Consider the following 18,557-nt stretch of genomic DNA (forward strand, 5'->3'; position numbering starts at 1 on the left):
GCTGAGAATGTGGCTGTGAAGGGGAAGAAAGGAAGAGTCCAGGACAGAATCCTCAAGTGACAGTTAAAAGCAGCAAAGTGACTGCTGATCATTCTTGCAATGAAATTGCCACTCAAATCTCGTATCATAGCCAAAATATTACCATGCATTTGTACTTAAATACTTAACTACTTATAGAATGGGCTTCCCTGGTGGCTCGGAAGGTAAAGAATCCACCTGCAGAGTGGGAGACCTGGGTTCGTTCCCTGGGTTGGGAAGATCCCCTGGAGGAGGTTATGTCAACCCACTCCAGGGGAGCCCGCAAGACAGGGAAGCCTTGCGGGCTACAGTCCATGAGGTCTCAAAGAGTCGGACACGGCTGAGTGACTAAGCACAGTACAGTACCTATAGAATGTGCTGTGGATGATGCAGCAAGGAGGAGGCTTCTTCACAAGCTTGGTTAGATTGAGTATCTTAAAGGAAGAGCCAATGTCTCAAATCTCAATCTCTTACCAACTAACAGGCGAGTGTCAGATACTGCTTTGAATTATAGAAGAATAAGTGTGCTAACATTTATTAACTTCATATTACTTCTGGGTCTTTTGTACCAGGAACTCATCTAAAAGTTTTAATTATAATTATTCATGGAAGCCTCACAATGACCTGGTGGGATAGATGCTATTACCTCATTAAACAGAATAGTGGAGGGCAAGAGAAGTAAAGTAACTTGTCCAAGTTCATACAGCTAGGAAGTTATTAATATAGAATTCATTCCCTGACAGACTGACACTGGTTCCCACACTCTTAACCATCACCTCTGCTCACAGCTACCCCATATGTTATTACTTCAAAGAAATGCATTCTTAAAATGAGAGAAAAGTAAATGGACTTCTACATTACTATACCATCCATGTATTTGTTAGATGACAAATGACAATTATAAGCAGCTTCTTTAATTAAATAATGATTTTCAAACAAAGTTGTGTTTCATTATCTATATAAACTCTAACTCGATCTGCACTGCAGAGGGGGCATATGATCCCCAGAACCCTTGCATCATGCAAAGCTCCTCCAGGCCTAACCCTATGTGATGAGGAGAAACGCAGGACTCAATTCTAGGGCCACCCCCAGTGATATCCATGGGCCCCTTCTTCTCACACATTCTATTATTTTATACCTTCTGATGCTCAACAAGTGGTCGATAGGCTTTCCCATGCCCCTAATAATCCAGGAGATGAAATCCCTTCAGCAGTTTTGGATCCTACAGAAGACTGGATGAACCAAGAGGGTGTGAAATAACGAAAGAGGTGGGTAGACTCTGAGGAAAACGTCACCAGCCTGTTAGCATCACATTTCCCCCTGTTTACTTTTAAATTTTGCTTCATAGAAAAGGCGTAAAAGCTGACCATGTGTCTCCTTGAAGAATGACTCAGATTATATAACAGAAAATTATATTGTTCCCTCAGTGTACTTTCCTGTATACACAAACTCTAAAAGAGATTGACTTTAATCTACTAAAAATCACATAGCTGCATGCTCAGTCACTTCAGTCGTGTCTGACTCTTTATGATCCTATGGACTGTAGCCCGCCAGGCTCCTCTGTCCATGGGATTCTCCAGGCAAGAATACTGGAGTGGGTTGCTGTGCCCTCTTTCAGGAAAAATCATGTATAATGAATCTCAGTTTTTTTCTATATCTGTCATTTCCTTTGTTTCTTATGGATGTGTGGGAAGGCAGATGAATTCCTAACACATATTCTGAGGACAAGTAGAAGGGGAAATTTAAAAATATATCATTCAAACTATTTGTTGAATACCTAAAATGTATTTGCTGAAGATAGTAAAAAAAAAAAAAAAAAACTTAAGCTTATTCATTTTACCAGCAAGTGTTTGCTAACATGAGATTTTTAATAAGATCGTATATAAAATGATGTTCCTTATTATTTAAAAATATTTTAACAACTGTGATGGCAATTTCTCTGTTTCCTGGAACATGAGTCTTTCCAAAGAAACTATAAAATCTTACCAGGCTATTACAAGGCCCTTTAAGTTGACCTTCTTTTCTGCCATCTGCCCCATGTAAAAGAAGTTTTGCAGCTACTTGTCTTTGTATAAGCACTTCTCTATTAAATAAACATGCTATGTTCCTCATTAGTAAAGGCGATGGAATATCATTAGTTAAATGTTTCCTATCAGATCATTAAAATTGACAGCTTAAAGTCAACTCAATTTTGGCAGAAGGCAGAATCAGGATAATAAAAAAAAAAAAGGGTAAATGACCTGCAGCAAATAGTCTACCAATTCATTTAATTAATTTTTAAAAGAGAAAGAAATTTAAAGATGTCAAAAAGAGTTTACAATGTGACAAGGCAAGTAACAGTCAACATTGTAATCATTGAGTGTAAGGAAAAAGACACAAGAAACACAAGAGTTGGTGGAGGGATTTGCTTCTGGTCAGATGCTTGACAGTCCACACCATCCTACAGGGACAACAGAAAAGATTGATGGCATTGGAGAGTGAAGAGGTTGATAGGAAACATTGTTGAAGAGTGACTACAGGGGAAAACTTGAGGTTACCTTAAGAACCATGTGAGAAAAATAGTACAGCCTTGAAACTTAGTTGCTAGAAGAGGAGAAACAGCTCCACTTTAAAATGAGTTTTTCTCATGATTCACTGTGTGCAATGAGCTCTGAGAATTTGAGGCATTCGTGCTCAACATCAAAGAAAATAATCATAAAGTAATAATGAATAAGTAAAGGCTTCAGCTCTGAGCTAACTTGTCTCACCATAGTTTAAGAAATTTTGTCACATTCAGGAAGCAACACGTTGGTCAAGTGGACTCCCTCATGACCTCTAGGCTTTGGTTAACGTATCCCATCCAAATCTCCCTAAAATTCCTACAGACAAAACCTATACCAGAGGGTCGTCCCTGAATCCATGCTCCGACATGAGTTTAAAGCAAACGTTCACGGAATGGTGTGGTGTATAGGAGAGAATATGGACCTTTGAAGCTGAGGGCATAAGTCTCAGTTCTGTCTCCAATATTTACTGTTTGTGTAACTTCAGAAAAGCTTTTTCAAATCTCTGAGGCTCAGATTTCTTATCCTTAAAAATGAGAAAAATGGTGTTTTTGGGTTTCAAGGTGGTCACACATGGTCCATTATCCAGCTCTGGGTATGTGAAGATCAGAGAAGGGCAGCTGCTATCACCCTTCCAGTTTAGTTAGCCCTGGTACAAAAGTAAAATTGCATCTGTGACATCACTGAAATTACCTAACTAGATCAAACTCTCAAGCAGGACTGACTACACAATTTACAGGGCTTCCCAGGTGGAGTTAGTGGTAAAGAACTCACTTGCCAAAGCAGAAGATATAAGAGATGCACATTCGATTCCTGGGTCAGGAAGATTCCCTAGAGGAGGGCATGACAACCTGCTCCAGTAGTCTTGCATGGAGAATCCCATGGACAGAAAAACTTGGCAGGCTACTGCCCATAGGCATAAGATCACAAATAGTCAAACTTGACTGAAGTGACTTAGCACGTACAAAATGAAAATGTGAGACCTCCTATTCAAAAACTTCAGACTGCTTTAGCAGAGCTTTGAAACAAGCGTGGATCCCTTCTAATCTTGCTGCCCTATGTGATTACACAGGTTACATGCCCATGACACTGATCTTACTCTGAAGTGACCCTTGGAAATTTCAGATCTTGCTTCAAAAACAGGGATAGATAAGTAACCAATACCTACTGATGGTCAACACCTCTTGCTTCAGCAGAATCTAATAATACAACAACATTCTTACTGACAATCTGGATACATATAGTAAAGGAGAATCATCAGCCTGTTTCTTTTCCCTAGTTGTGTTTAGTGCCTTGGGTCAAACGTCCCAAAGAAATGCATTTAAGACTCAAGTCTTGTTGAGAAAAAGCTTCCATCAACCCTCTTCCTTTTGTAGTAAAATCTACTCTTGGAAGTAGAAAATGAATTAGAGGAAACAAAATAAACATTTGAAAACCTGAGGCATTTTGAACAATGATCAGAGAGGAAAATGTGTTAACAAATGTAATTCTGTTTAGGACTGCAAAATGAGAATACAGCTTTCATTAATACGCTGGGCTGAATCCAGGCTTTTGTCTGATTGATATGGAGAATCCCCGCTGTGAGGTTGGGAAAGAGATGGAGATTTATGCACACTGGTATTTTTTACAGTTATGTTCATGACTCCAGAGGCTCAAGAAGATTTAATAAATCAAATAAATAAATAAGCAGAAGAAGCATCTTATGATCACTTCGTCATGCAACATTTCCACTATTGTCCAAGAGATTTCCACATGCACAGCAAGGAAAGAAGATGGCTCTCTTGTTACCCATTAGTTGAAGAAAAATGTATAGCTTTGATAATGATGTAATATGGCTTTCACCCCCTGAACTTCAGAGAAACATATTTAATCTTTACCAATGTCCCCTTACGAGCAAAGATGTATTTTCCACTTTTAATCTTGGTTGACCAGCTTGTGAATACTTTGTAAGGGAGAAGTCATTGCTCTGGTTTGGGCTTTTATGTGGTAAATAATTTCAACTCTGAGAGAGTCTGAAAAATAACTGTACCACTTGGGGAATCACTTTTTGCTTTGAAAAAGAGAGGAAAAGAAAGAGAAAGAGAAGGAAGGAAGAAAGATATGATACTTCTGAGCCCAGCAAAAGTCAACTGACAGAAATGAAATGCTTAATGCTTAAAAACGGGTCACTGAAATTCTGTTATAATTTAAGGAATCATAAGATCATATGATTTTAAACTGAGAGGCTTCAAAGAAATCAGAGGCCAAAACTTTATTTCATAGGTAAGGACTAAAGCCCAAGGAAATTAATTTACTTACTAAACACTGCTAGTTTATGTACTCATTCCAGTTTTCCAGTTACATTCCTGTACTTTTCCTCCATGACCTCCCTATAGAGTTCATTTCAGGGAAAGCTTTAAACAGAACCTCCTCTCCCAGAAAATTATGTGGGACCAGATTTATAAATATTATCACATGATAATTTACTCATCTGTTTATTTATTAAATAAATTATCTGGATCTTTCAAAGACTATATCCCAAGCCCCGTGTTACATTTGGGACTGAAATAGAGACCCTGCTCTGGAGTGCGAGAGGTGAAAAACAAGGGGAAAAATACAGACATCAAAATGAAATGCAATTGGTATCTAGGGAAGCCTGTGAGTTGGCATGAGATACAGTTTGTATGGACAATGCACAGTAACTGAACAGTTACAGACAGGGAAGCTACCCTAAAATTGAGGCCTGGATTCTGGAGCCAGATCACCTGGCTTCAAGTGCCAGCTCTGCCACTCGCTAACTCTGAACTCTTAGAGAAGTTTCTTGACATTTTGAGGTTTCAGTTTCTTCCTCAGTAAAATGCAAATTAATAATATTACCCAGCTCATACGGCAGTGTTACGAGAATTAAAAGAGTTGATCCATTTGATGACATTTAGAACAGTCTTTGGCAAATGGTTAGCACCAGATAAATGTTAGCCTTTTTATGAAGTTACAGAAACTAAACTTACCCACTGAAATGACTTATACTTGCCCTACAATGGGGTGTATTTCTCTAGCTTCAAAATACATGAAAGCTAGTATTTCAATCATATTATCCTAAACTAAGGGATAAAGAGCAAACTTTTTAAAAACATGGAAATTCTGGTTTTTCTTTATGATTTATTACAGTATATTTAGCAGCCCTAGATCATGAGTTTGTTATGAGGTATCTTTTTGGCAAAAAGAAAATGTAAAACAACATCAGAATGTCTTATCAGTTGTCCAGGGCAACTCTTTTTACAATATAATATTAAAATAAACAGGGTTTATTTTATGGTACAGAACTCAAAGACTGGCAACATCAAAAGCCACTGTTCACTGCTGCTGCTTCTCTATGTGTCTCTACCCAGGTTGCATAAACAGGAAGCAGTTCTTGTGAAATGGAAGGAATGTGGGAACTAGAGTCAAACGTCTGGCGTCTCAAGGCTGGCTCTACCAATTCCTTCCTTGCTGGAGCACAGAAAGTTGCTTAAACTGTCTGGGCCTTAGTTTCATCATCCTGAAATTGGGGATGATTATATGAGAGCATAATTTACCTGAAGGTGTGTGAAGCCATAGATTTGTGACAAAACTATAAAACAGTATAATCATTTATTATAGTTAATTTAATTTCTGTTTACTCATTTCCTAGGCTTTGGACCAAGGTAAACTGTTTATGTCTGACCAGGATTATATGCATTATTGTAAGACAACTCACTCATTTGTTTATTTTTTAAATAAATTAGCTGGGTCTTTCGAAGATTACATCCCAAGCCCCCCATGTTACATTTGGGGCTGAAACAGAGACTCTGCTCCTGATGGCAAGAGATGAAAAAAAGGAAACAAAACGAAAAAACAGAGACCTCAAAATGAAATGTAGTTAGTATCTACGGAAGCTCATGAGTTTGACCTTAAATACGGTGTGTATGGACAATGTACAGTAACTACACAGTATAAACATACATTATAAATAGAAGGCGAGCCAGGGGGTGGGGGTGTGGTGGGAATGGGGAACAGCCAGCCTTTCTGTTTCCATCTTTTGCTTCCGGTTACATCCCCATGCTTCTCCTCTGAAACAGTAGGAAGTAGTCAAATATCATTATTTACATTTTGACTGAGCTTGAGTCACACCGATGTGTTACCTCTCTTAGGAGTTTGCATTATACCCCTAATGTGTTCCCTCCCTTACTTATTTGGCATTTAATTTCCATTTGAAAGCATTAGTTACTTAAAAGTGAAGCCGCAGATAGATTGGTTTCAGCATTTTGGAGTGTGAAAGCATCATTCGGAAGGCACTTCAGAGGTACCTGGAGTGATGGAGGCAGAGCCTCAGCTCCTTCTTCCCCTCTTCACACCTCTCTCCTTTAATCTTAGTGTCTCTGAATATTCTGGCCGAACACTTCCTCTGTGCTCACAGTCAGATGCTCTCTCCTCTGCCTTCCCCGTGCTCACCTTTCTGCTTGGGGTACTCCTCCCCATAGGATAAGTGGCTTTCATCTCTGGTTCAAAGTTTCTCTTGATGAAAACCCCCAGAACTTATGGCACCCACCTTAGAATGAGCCAATAGAGGCAACAGCTCTCTCATTTTGGAGGACGAGAACCTGAAATGGGATTGAAGGGGGTAGGGAAGGATATGGGCTTCCCAGGTGGCTCAGTGGCAAAGACTCTGAATGCAAAGCAGGAGACATGGGAGACATGGGTTCGATCCCTGGGTCAGAAAGATCCCCTGGAGGTGGAAATGGCAACCCACTCCAGTATTCTTGCCTGGAGAATTCCATGGACAGAGAATCCAGGTGGGCTTCAGCCCATGGAGTTGCAAAGAGTTGGACATGACTGAGCATGGACGCACGCAGGAGAGAACGGAGGAATTTATCGACAAGATTAGAGTTGATGGGGGTCTCGGGCTTGGAGCGGATAGCAAGCAGTGAAATTGTGATAATGTGAGGCCATATGTTTGATACTACATGATTGTAGTAAGAAAAAGTACAGGACATCTTGAAATTGTCTCTAATACTCTGCCTCATAATGGTGTTGGGGTATCAAGGTGGGGTGCTCTATACTGGGTGGCTTATTCTCGCTAGCAAGTGTGCACACATAACCCATAACTTTAGGGGCACTGAATCACTGACTCACTTGGTGTTTCTGAATAGGAAACATCAAATTGCTGGGAGTGCAGTGTCCTGTGCTCATCGTGTGCTGGCTTAGATGAGGGAAGTAGGTTCATGATGACCTACTGTGAAAATAAGTCCTATGTCCCACAACGGAATTGATTGTATAACTCTGTCCCTTGAGTAGCAGAGACTTGTCTTAAAGGCATGATTATAGCAGCTCTAAAGAGAAGTTATCAAGGCCTCTCTGATAGCCCCACTCTTTGTCTAAAATGCCACACAGAGTAGCCAGGAATTCTCTGGTTTTCTTTCTCTGTTGTTGGTTGGTTGGTTTAGGTGGACTTTCTCCTCCTTATTTTTCTAAATTTTTCAGTCCATTGGTATTTTGAGAGTTTTTACCTAGTTAAGATTTGTATGTTTCTCCAATGTTTGGTTTTGCTGTTTGGTTGCTTACTTTGTTCTAAATTTCTGCATGTTTATTTGATTTCATATCACATTTATCATTCATCTATAAATGGAAATAGAAAGTTGTAGGAGTCCACCTCCTGGGTCAAAGGAGAGATACTTGCTTTTTCTCTTGGTTGATACAGGGTCTTACTAAGCCACCTTTCAGATCCTTAGTAATGACACTAAAGGAGGCTTTTAATCGCAACATCAATAAGCAAGGAAACATGAACAGTGCTTTAAAATCAGATTAGTGATTTTAGAACTCAGAACAAATCAAGGTCAAATTACTCACGAAGAAAAGCAGTATGAGACTCTCCAAAAGTAAATTTAAGAGAATCAATTATTCTTGCAAGACAGTTAGAGGCTTCTATAAGGAAATTTGAGATTAAAACTACATAGCCTCCAATACAATTTTCCTGATAATCTTCCTAAGAGATGACATACTTCTTAGTTTAACCAAGATATTTGTGTGCTATATATCAGATTTAATATTTAAGATTTAATATTTCAAGCAGTTTAGCTTGAAAAGGATAAGATTAGCAAGGAAATATATACTAACCTCTTCTCCTTATTTTAAGAGATTCAAAGAAGATAAATGGCCCAAGACCTGATAACTAATAAGTAAGTAATTGGATCTGATGTCAAAACGTGATCTGTATGAGTCTAAACCAGTCCTCTTTTGGCCATGATGCTGGTGGAAGAAGGTCTTGTAAATCTCTTCAAATCCCTGATTTAGGAAGAGCAAGGTATCATTAAGGCAGATTGGAAGTTATTGAACTCAGGCTCTTATATTAATTCATTCTCTTTCACAAAGCAAACTTCCAACCCATTGCTTAAGGGACCACCCTACAAATAACTCTGTTCCACTGATAGTTCCTATCCAACTGAACTTGCTATCATTAGGAATAGAAATAGTGTCAGAAGCCTCTTGTGACCGACGTCAAATCCCTTTAGTCTCGCCTCCTATTCCAGCCACTCTAGTCCACCAATGCATTATTTATACGTTTTTCATGGGGCTTCCATCTGCTTGCCTCATACAGAGCCTCCAACTTCTTGTTTCCTACACTCAGCTTATAATCAGACCTAAAGTAATTCTCTTTCTTGGTGGATTGGGCTACTTAACCCAACTCTATAGTTCAGTGAAATTTAACCTTGTCAGCAGTATCCAGTTTCATATTACATCAGTCTATCATAGAAATCTATACATTATAATAAATATAAGTAGAAATATTGAAAACTAACTGGTAGGATGAAAACTTGAATATTTTGTGTAAATTACAATCTTGTTTAAACTATTTTGCCTTTACACCTGTTTATTTAACAACAAGAACAATGCATCTCATTAAACATGCATCAGTTTAACTTAGTAATAATTTTTGTTGGTTTCAACATTAGATTCAGTAATGTATATAATACTTTATGCTGAGAGGGCACTACCAGAGAATTAAATGAAAAAAATGAAGGACTGTGTTTGTCTACACAATTTATAACTGTCTACACAATTTTTAATTTTTCAGTGTTTCAGGTACTACTGCTGTATAACAAGCCACCCAAAGTTTAAAGGAAAACAATCATTACATTATGCTTACAAATTCTGTGGGTTAGAAATTCATACTGCGAACAACAGGAATGGCTGCTGAACTTTGCTCTACAATGTTTGAGATCTCAGCTGGGAAGACTTTAAGGCTGACGTGATTCAACAGCTGGGACTAAATTATCTGGAGACATCTTCCCTCACGTATCTGGTGGTTGGAGTTGGCTATTGGTTGGAACCTCAGCTTGGCTGAGGATCAGAACACCTGCATGCACCGTCTTCATATAGTCTGTCTCTATGAGCTAGTGGGGCCTTCCTCACAGAATGGTGGTGGCCATGTCCCAAGAGCAAATGTCCCTAAAGAGGAAACGAGTAGTGCATGGCATTTTTATGATGTAGCCTCAAAGTCAATGTCATTTTCTCCATACTCTATTACTTGATACAGTCCAAAGGCATACCAGTACAGGAAGAGAAAAGATGGACTTTCCCATTCAATGGGAAGAGTATTAAGGTTTTGAGGGCAGTTAGAAATGTGATCCGACTTTTATCTGACTATAAGGAAAGCATGCAGGCTATCTTTGGAAAATACAGTGTGTCCGTCTAACCTCTGGCCACAAAATCTCACATCCCTTCTACACTCCCACAGGGCAGATACACTCATTCTCTTCCCTGAGATTTCCAAGTCTCATTCTATTTTGGCACCTGCTTGAAATCTAATATTGCCTCATCTATTCAGGTCCAGGATCTTCACTGATGGCTTAGACAGTAAAGAATCTGCCTACAATATGGGAGACCCAGGTCTGACCGACCCTTGGGTTAAGATCCCCTGGAGAAGGGGATGACAACCCGCTCCAGTATTCTTGCCTGGAGAATTCCACGAACAGACGCTGGGAGCATCTGTTTGTGAACTGTCTCTGTGGAAGCCATGTGGAAAAGACCTGAGAGGACCTTGAGGAGCTGAGGGCAACCAGTACGGAAATGGGCACATCAGTCCTCCAACTGCAAGGACCTGAATTCTGCCAAGAACACAAATAAACAGAAAAAGGTTTTCCCTAGAGACTCCAGATAAGAATTTGGTGTGGCCAGCACCTTAATTTTAGGCTTCCAATACTCTTGAGTAGAGAATTCAGCCATACACTGCAAAACTCTGATTCACAGAACTGTGAGCTAATAAATGAGGCTGTTTTAAGCTGTTAAATTTATAGTAATTTGAAAAGAAGCAATAGAAACTAATATAGTCACCCAGGAAATGAGACTGTTATCTGAACAAGGGGTTGAGAATGAGCTTGACATAAATAAGGGATGTGGGATAAAGGAGAACTCACATTAAACTTAGGCTTACCTGGTGGCTCAGATGGTAACGAATCTACCTGCAATGCAGGAGATCCAGGTTTGATCCCTGGGTCGGGAAGATCCCCTGGAGAAGAAAATGGCAACCCACTCCAGTATTCCTGCCTGGAGAATTCCATTTTTATTTCCAGAATTCCACTCGCTTAAAACACTGTGGAACAACAGGGAGAAAGTCTTCCCAATGAGCCAACATGTAATGATAAGATTAAGTTCCTGGGGGAAGGGTCTCATGTTTGGTGGGCAGTCAGAAATGCTATCTGACTTTTATCTGACCTAAAGTGATGAAGACTAACTAGATTTTTAAAACCAAAAGCAATTTTAGACTTTTTAAAATTTACTTGTTTTTAGCAAAGAATTTTTGTTCTTGATGTTGGTAGTGGTAGCTATGCTTTGTATTTTAAATAAACACAACATTTTGTGTTACAACTCTCTCTTAATATACTAACTGTTAAAGAAGTGCTTATAATTCAGACAAAGAAGAGACCATCAATAGTAGGAAAATGCTAAACTGTCTGTATCCTCTAGTTTAGATTATCTTATCTGTTAAAATGAGAAGTGTATCCTGAGGCACAAAAAAAAAAAAAGAGAGAGAGAGAGAGAAGAGAAACATAAAAAGTGTAAATTGAACTTTTGCCTTGTGTTGCATCTCTGCTGTTTACCAAAATCAATTTACTTCTGTTTGTTTTACTGTCTATCTGCTGAAAACATATCTGAATCCAACGAAAATGTGAAACATGTGATTTAAAATAGTTTGAGAAAGGAAAAAGGAAGCATCCTGTTAAATGTTAAAAACGGGTTCTGTGGTGAATTGTATACATGCACCACATCAAAAGTAAATCGAAGTTAAAATAAATAATGTTACACTGAAAGTTGAAAGAATATAGCAAATCATAAAGATGCTTGTATACTAATTGAGAGTATTTTAATTGTTAAAAGATTTAGAGGAATAAACATCATAGATGGGAACACAGTACTGAAAGATCAGTGCCGGTTCTGGTTTTCCTTTCTAGTGGCTTGGCACGGCAGCTGTGCTGAGCTCCAGCCTCGCCTTCAGAAACAGAAGCAACACTGTTCAAAGGATTAATCAGTGGCCCATCCATAGGAGGCCTTGGGACGGCCACATCTGCAGCCCCAAAAGCTGTTACAGAAGATGTGTGCCCTCAGTCCTTGCTGAGCTGCGTTGCTACAAAGGCAGCAGTTCCTGGAAGCTGTGCCCTTTAGAGCTAGGCTTGGTTTGTTTCTGTCTCCCTTGTCTGCAGAACTCTTGATCACACCGACTTCACTGTTCCTCCCGCTTCTGTTGCAATGAGTAACAGAGCAGTAAAATGACCTCTACCAAACTAGTCTCTTTTCTTATTCATGCTGGTCTATACTACATGGCTAACATGGATCAAGAGAAAAAAATATTTTCTTCAGGAAAGAAAGCATTTAGATGTTGTATACCCCTCTCTCCAGTCCTGTTGAATTCATGTGAATTGAATTGCAGTGCATTTTACAATGTAATTTATCAATTTTCAAATTGTGTACAAAAGTCCTCTAGGAGTCAATGAAGATATATAAGCATTGGTCAGGCCTTGCGTATTCTGAGAAACAAAAATATTTGGGTGTGTGTATGTCTTCCAAAGATCAGATCAGATCAGATCAGTCGCTCAGTCGTGTCCGACTCTTTGCGACCCCATGAATCGCAGCACGCCAGGCCTCCTTGTCCATCACCAACTCCCGGAGTTCACTCAACCTCATGTCCATCGAGTCGGTGATGCCATCCAGCCATCTCATCCTCTGTCATCCCCTTCTCCTCTTGCCCCAATTCCTCCCAGCATCAGAGTCTTTTCCAAGGAGTCAACTCTTCACATGAGGTGGCCAAAGTACTGGAGTTTCAGCTTTAGCATCATTCCTTCCAAAGAAATCCCAGGGCTGATCTCCTTCAGAATGGACTGGTTGGATCTCCTTGCAGTCCAAGGGACTCTCAAGAGTCTTCTCCAACACCACAGTTCAAAAGCATCAATTCTTTGGTGCTCAGCCTTCTTCACAGTCCAACTCTCACATTCATACATGACCACAGGAAAAACCATAGCCTTGACTAGACGAACCTTTGTTGGCAAAGTAATGTCTCTGCTTTTGAATATGCTATCTAGGTTGGTCATAACTTTCCTTCCAAGGAGTAAGCGTCTTCCAAAGATACATCATATTAATTTTGAATCCACATTTTTCTTCTTTCTTCAAAGTTTATCTCATCCTCACCTTCAAGGGTCACATTAATTGTTAAGTGTTGTAAGCAAAGACACCAGATGGGGAAAAAAGTACTTGTTTTTGTAAGTGGATAATCTGTTAAATAAATAAATATCATTGGACATTTCTAATATCCACCATGGTACATAAAAAAGTTCTCTAGGTTTTGCATATAATACCATATTTAGTCCTTAACACTGTATGATAAATATTAGTATCTATATTTTATAAATTAAAAAATTAACTTCTGATGTATTAGTTCATTCATCTATTTTTCCCTAAAATATATGTTTTGATTATCTATTCTACACCATTCAGGGACAAGGACATGGGGATAAAACAGAAATAGCTGTGAAAAGAAGAGAAGCAAAAAGCAAAGGAGAAAAGGAAAGATATACCCATTTGAATACAGAGTTCCAAAGAATAGCAAGGAGAGATAAGACAGCCTTCCTCAGTGATCAGTGCAAAGAAATAGAGGTTCATTCTTTCATTAGATTTCCAAAAGAAAGTAATAATTGTGCTATAGTTATTAAGTAGAAGATCTAATATTCAAGTCTAGGTTCTCCTGATGCCAGGGCCAGGGATTCACCCCCTTTTCTTTATCAGTCTTTCTCAATAAAGGAGAATAAATCTGGTGTCAGAAGCCAGTCAGGCATTTTACATTTGACCTCGCGGTGTCCCAGATACAGTAGATACCAAGAGGGCAAAGAACGCTTTCTCTTCACTTAGGTTCTAGTTCTAGATCCTTAGGAGCATGGGTTTAATATTATCTTCAATTATTCCATTATCCAATGGAGTGGTCATTTCAGTTCTAGTAATATCTTCAGTCAACCATTTAGTTACCAAGTAAATAGGTCCAGCAGTATGGATTCTCAATGTACCCAGTAATTAAGGACACAGTTGATATAAACACTTGTTAGTGTTATTATTTTATAAACAATTCTTTTGGTCAAGGTTTCATTTTTTTGTCTGTTGACTCTACATTTTAAAAGATTGCTCACATTGGGATACACGTGTCTCTTTCCCTTCTGGTTTCCTCAGTGTGTATGCCCAGCAGTGGGATTGCTGGATCATAAGGCAGTTCTATTTCCAGTTTTTTAAGGAATCTCCACACTGTTCTGCATAGTGGCTGTACTAGTTTGCATTCCCACCAACAGTGTAAGAGGGTTCCCTTTTCTCCACACCCTCTTCAGCATTTATTATTTGTAGACTTTTGGATCGCAGCCATTCTGACTGGTGTGAAATGGTACCTCATAGTGGTTTTGATTTGCATTTCTCTGATAATGAGTGATGTTGAGCATCTTTTCATGTGTTTATTAGCCATCTGTATGTCTTCTTTGGAGAAATGTCTATTTAGTTCTTTGGCCCATTTTTTGATTGGGTCATTTATTTTTCTGGAGTTGAGCTGTAGGAGTTGCTTGTATATTTTTGAGATTAGTTGTTTGTCAGTTTCTTCATTTGCTATTATTTTCTCCCATTCTGAAGGCTGTCTTTTCACCTTGCTAATAGTTTCCTTTGATGTGCAGAAGCTTTTAAGGTTAATTAGGTCCCATTTGTTTATTTTTGCTTTTATTTCCAATATTCTGTGAGGTGGGTCATAGAGGATCCTGCTGTGATGTATGTCAGAGTGTTTTGCCTAACTGTTTATAATAGCCAGGACATGGAAGCAACCTAGATGTCCATCAGCAGATGAATGGATAAGAAAGCTGTGGAACATATACACAATGGAGTATTACTCAGCCATTAAAAAGAATACATTTGAATCAGTTCTAATGAGGTGGATGAAATTGGAGCCTATTATACAGAGTGAAGTAAGCCAGAAGGAAAAACACCAATACAGTATACTAATGCATATATATGGAATTTAGAAAGATGGTAACAATAACCCTGTGTACAAGACAGCAAAAGAGACACTGATGTATAGAACAGTCTTATGGACTCTGTGGGAGAGGGAGAGGGTGGGAAGATTTGGGAGAATGGCATTGAAACATATAAAATATCATGTATGAAACGAGATGCCAGTCCAGGTTCGATGCACGATACTGGATGCTTGGGGCTAGTGCACTGGGACGACCCAGAGGGATGGTATGGGGAGGGAGGTGGGAGGAGGGTTCAGGATGGGGAACACATGTATACCTGTGGCGGATTCATTTTGATATTTGGCAAAACTAATACAATTATGTAAAGTTTAAAAATAAAATAAAATTAAAAAAAATAAAAGATTGCTTACAAAAAGAATGGATTTTTAAAAGAGGATCATAAATCTAGACTATTGCATGACTGCAGTCTTCTTCCACAAATAAATATATTTTCCTGCCAAATAAATCAATAATCAATGTCATACATAAGTCTAAAACTAATTAAACAGAATATGTTAAGAACTAATTTATCATCTCTTTTTCACTCCTCAACCAATTCAGGAAAGGGAAATAATTCCATCCCAGTTGTGGCACATACTGGTCAAAAGTCAGGAAACTCACATATTTTGGGGTGATATGATTCAGCCACCTATTCACAAGCAGGTTTAAAAACACACACATATCTAATAGCAAGTGACAAAGAAAAGCCAGAAGCACCCAATTTTGATGATCAGAACTTACTTCTTTTCCTAATAAAGAATGTGTCACAGCTTACTAGAGGCCCAAGTGACCACATACCATGTTGTTTCAGGGACAATTGATTAGTGCAGTGTCTTGCTGACTCAGCCCCCTCCAAATTAATGCCTACCTTCCACTGATAATGCGTGCATGAGCCCACTGAGTGGCTTCATGTCCAACTCTTTGAAACCCTATGGACCATGGCCCCTCAGGTTCCTCTGTTCATGGGGTTCTCCAGGTGAAATTACTGGAGTGGGCTGCCACGTCTTCCTCCAGGGGATCTTCTGGACCCAGGGATCGAACCTGGGCCCCTCTTAACGTTTCCAGCATTTGTAAGCCAGGTTTTTTTGTTGTTTTTTGTTTTTTGTTTTTACCACTAGCACCACCTGGGAAACCCTCATTGATAATAGCTACCCTTAAGTTACTTTGCCAACAAAGGTTCGTCTAGTCAAGGCTATGGTTTTTCCCGTGGTCATGTATGGATGTGAGAGTTGGACTGTGAAGAAAGCTGAGCGCTGAAGAATTGATGCTTTTGAACTGTGGTGTTGGAGAAGACTCTTGAGAGTCCCTTGGACTGCAAGGAGATCCAACCAGTCCATTCTGAAGGAGATCAGCCCTGGGATTTCTTTGGAAGGAATGATGCTAAAGCTGAAACTCCAGTACTTTGGCCACCTCATGCGAAGAGTTGACTCCTTGGAAAAGAGTCTGTTGCTGGGAGGGATTGGGGGCAGGAGGAAAAGGGGACAACAGAGGATGAGATGGCTGGATGACATCACTGACTCAATGGACATGAGTCTGAGTGAACTCCGGGAGTTGGTGATGGACAGGGAGGCCTGGTGTGCTGCGATTCATGGGGTCACAAAGAGTTGGACACGACTGAGCGACTGAACTGAACTGAACTGACTGAAGCTTAAATTTCCTTGGAGATAAACTGAAAACAGCACTGAAAGAAGTCAAAAAAGATTTATGCATGCAGTCTTTAATTCCAGTGCTTGAATGATTTTGTCTGGTTATTGAAAAGACTAAACATTCTGGAATGAAATTTTGGTGGTTGCATGCATGTCAACTTACTTGCTGCAAATAAACCAAGGGTATATTGCAAGAGTTGTATATGTCATGTAATGGTTCAGCTTGCTTTGTTTCCCAGAATCTCAAGAGAAGCTGCTGTAGTCTCTATTGGTGCTCTGTTTATGCTGTTGCAAGACCTGAGAGCTACCCTCTCCCTCCAAACCATGTCAATTAAATTAACCTGTATCAGGAGATATGGCACCCTTGAGTGGTACAAAATGCTGCAGTGCTCTGAGAGTGCCTTTAGAGCCAGTCTTGAACACATCATGAAATATATACCTCTCTTCACTAATGAAAATGGAGCCACATTTTCCTGTTCTTTCAGCCAGATGGGGTTATGATTGGTGTGTGCTTGCCTTTTACATTAATATTTGATTCCATAATAAGAACCACATGAGACAATTTCAGTTTATTAGTTCTTCAGTTGCCAATATGGCTTTTGTACAACTAATAAAATAAATAAAAATATTTCCCCTGTGTTTTTTCTTATAAAATACACTTGTTACGTAAAGGATAAACACATACCAGTCAAAACCTGATCTGGCACAAGCAATATTGTCTTGCTTTTTCTTCTTTAATAGAAAACAAAGGAGACATATTTATTAGTTTCGTAATAGCATGGTTGGCTCACACTGGCCTATATGTACACATCAGATATTGGAGGCATTTATTTAAAAAGAAATGGCTTATGCTGACATGGTAAAATTTTCAAAACCTTATTACAAATAAAAATACATTTCCCAGGAAATCATGTAAGGAAAGAAGTGGAAACAGTGAAAAGCTGCTTGTCCTCTCGATGTCCATGGTAATTCAGCCATGGCTACCTTCAAGATCAACCCCTAAAAAAGCATTGCCAGTTCTGGACCTTTTCTGCTATACCAAGAAGTCCAACATGAACCATGCTAACATGCCCAAGGTCAGGGATCTACCATTCATTGAGCCTAGGCTCAGATTTTGAGATTAAGTGGAAATGTCCTCTTTTGAGTACACCTCTTTTGAGCGTAACTCACACCACCCTGAAACTTGTCATTAGTCATCAGTTTACATAAATCCCTCTTAGGTAATAACAATAAATTCATAAATATTCCCCTTCAATATATGAATGCTCAACAGAGCAATGTTGTAAGAGCAGATCTGCAATGGAAGTTGGTTTTCTTCTTGGTCATCTTTCTGAGGAAGTATCTATGAGCAAACAATATTAATGGGGAACCACTTTACCTCTGTTAAGACATCACACTTCCATGAGTTGATATGGATCTTCCACCAAGCTTATGAAATCTATCTGAGGTCCTGTTCCTTCATTTCCTATTTTCAGTATTCAGAGACCTTAAAAAATGAAGAGAGGGTCACAGGAAATTTTCTAAATTAAGGTTGAACTTACTAAAGAAAACAAGTAAGCATTTGAGAAATGACTCTTTCCCTAAAACTCTTCATTCTTGCAAAGAAGAGGCTACACCACATAAGACTTGAATTATACTGCATAAGACTTGAATTTAATTAAATGGTTGCAAGAAATACTTTTATAAAGCTAAACTTTACTCATCATTTTTAAAAGAATAAAACCTGTCCATGTTGTTTCAATAAATTTTGGTGAAGAAAATTCCATTTGCTTAAACTCTTCCATTCCCTGGTTTGATCATTTTCTATCATTCCATCCTGAGAAATACAG

The sequence above is a fragment of the Bos grunniens genome, chromosome 9, assembly GCF_055505025.1.
Source record: "Bos grunniens cultivar Pamir isolate PY7600 chromosome 9, Bosgru_T2T1.0, whole genome shotgun sequence".
In the NCBI taxonomy this organism is placed as follows: Eukaryota; Metazoa; Chordata; class Mammalia; order Artiodactyla; family Bovidae; genus Bos; species Bos grunniens.